This window comes from Cebus imitator, unplaced genomic scaffold, assembly GCF_001604975.1.
Source record: "Cebus imitator isolate Cc_AM_T3 unplaced genomic scaffold, Cebus_imitator-1.0 Scaffold452, whole genome shotgun sequence".
NCBI lineage: Eukaryota > Metazoa > Chordata > Mammalia > Primates > Cebidae > Cebus > Cebus imitator.
In genome coordinates this window covers 920,161-922,085 of record NW_016107767.1, presented here as the reverse complement: position 1 = coordinate 922,085, position 1,925 = coordinate 920,161, and positions in this window count along the sequence as shown.

Here is a 1,925-nt window from a genome sequence, read left to right as displayed (position 1 = left end):
GCAGGGGGTGGGATAACATGATTTTATTTCTATTTTTAAACACATCAATCTGGCTGCTATATAAATAATCAAAGGATATAAATATAGAAGAGAAACAGCTAGAAAGTTACTGCACTAGCCCAGGTTTTAAAAAATATATCTGGTGGCTTATATTGGTGTGGTAACAATGGAGTAGAAAACAAATGGACATTTTTGGGATAAGATATTTAGAAATCAACTAGGGCAAACTTGCTGATGGATTGGATGAGGAAGGTTAAAGAGAAGGGTCAAGGACAACACCTAGGTGTTTGACTTAAGCTAGATGGATGGTAATGCTGTTGACTGAGATTAGAAAGATTTGGGGAAGAAAAGAATTGAAGGCAGATGATGCTAAGAGTTCAGTTGGGGACCTTATGAGTTTGGGATTCCAATTAGACCTATGAGTAGAAATATCAATTTGGCAGTTGGATATTTAAGCCTTTTCTTCTGGGCCTAAGAAAGTATGGATTTTAGAAGTAAAGTTATGAATTTCAGAATCACATATGTATATTATTTTGATTCCTAAGGAAAGAGTTGATGAAGAAGTGAAAAGAACCCTGAAGATGTCAAAGATTAGAGACTGAACAAGGGAAGATCCAGCAAAAGCATCCAAGAGGGAATGCCCAGTAGAGCAGGATAAGGACCAGAAGAGTGTGACACCATGGAGTTAAAAGAATAAAAAGTGATGCAAGTGGAACAGAGTGATAAGTTGTCAAATTCTGACAGTGTGCCTAAGATGACACAGAATTGACTCTTGCCTTTGACAATATGGATGTCACTGGTGATGTGGGTAAGAGTACCCTCAGTGGAGTGGTAGGGATACGTGATAGGGTAGCTCCTGGAATGGGCTTGGGAAAAGCTGAGAGGAGAGAAAGTGGACTCAGAAAATATAGACAAATCCATCAAGATGTGTTGCTGTAAAGGTGAAAAGTGACATGTGATGGTAGATGGAGTGATGTAGTGAAAAACAGAAATGGATATTTCAGGAAGGGAGAGGACAATTGCAGGAAAATGATTCTGATACAATTTTTCCACAAAATAAAAGGGATTTCATAGAATATGATATAAATTCAGTGAAGTTAATTTGCATTAACTAACAATTAATTAGTATTGAAAAGCAGAAAGGGTTTCAATCAGCTTCTGTTTCCTATAAGGAATGTGTCAAGTTCACCGCTGAGAGTGTGGGAAGAGGAGGATGGATACAATGTTTGAGAAGAGAGACAGTATAAAATAGTTGTTTTAGAGATAGAAAATATGTAAATGTTATGAAATCATCGTAGGAAAATTTTAAAATGATTTTGCTGTCTCCATGTGAAATTAAAACAACAAATTCTAAACCATATATGAAGAATTTCAACAATATTCTACTTTTTCTAACAGTGACTATTTTGAAACTTTCTGAAAAATCAAATGTCAAATTCTTTAACAGTCTAAAACTTTATTCAATGTCCCTACATTGCTTATGTCCTAAGCATTTTATGGTATGTTTATTAGGCCTTTCTAAAATAGGGAGAGAGGCTGAAGAGAGCATAAAATGGCCAACCATATTGAAGGAAGAGGGTCATACAGGACAAAGAACGTACAGAAACAAAAAGCTAGGATTTTAAAGAATATATGCTCCTACTCCTCATTTTGCTTAGGATCAATTTAGAAAATGCAGTTACAGCTATGCCATGTTTAACTGGCAAAAAAAGGAAGAAATATTTGCTGCCATTCAATTAAAATAGAATTGACAGTACTCCTATAGCCAATGATTCCAGACACTGCCATCATCTGATTTGGGTGCCTTTTCCACAAGTACAGAGCAAGACAGATAATAGTAGGAAGAAATACTAGCAATTTATTTATTAAAAAACAGAATTTTAACTACTGACAAATTAGATACACTATAGAAGGAAAGTATATTG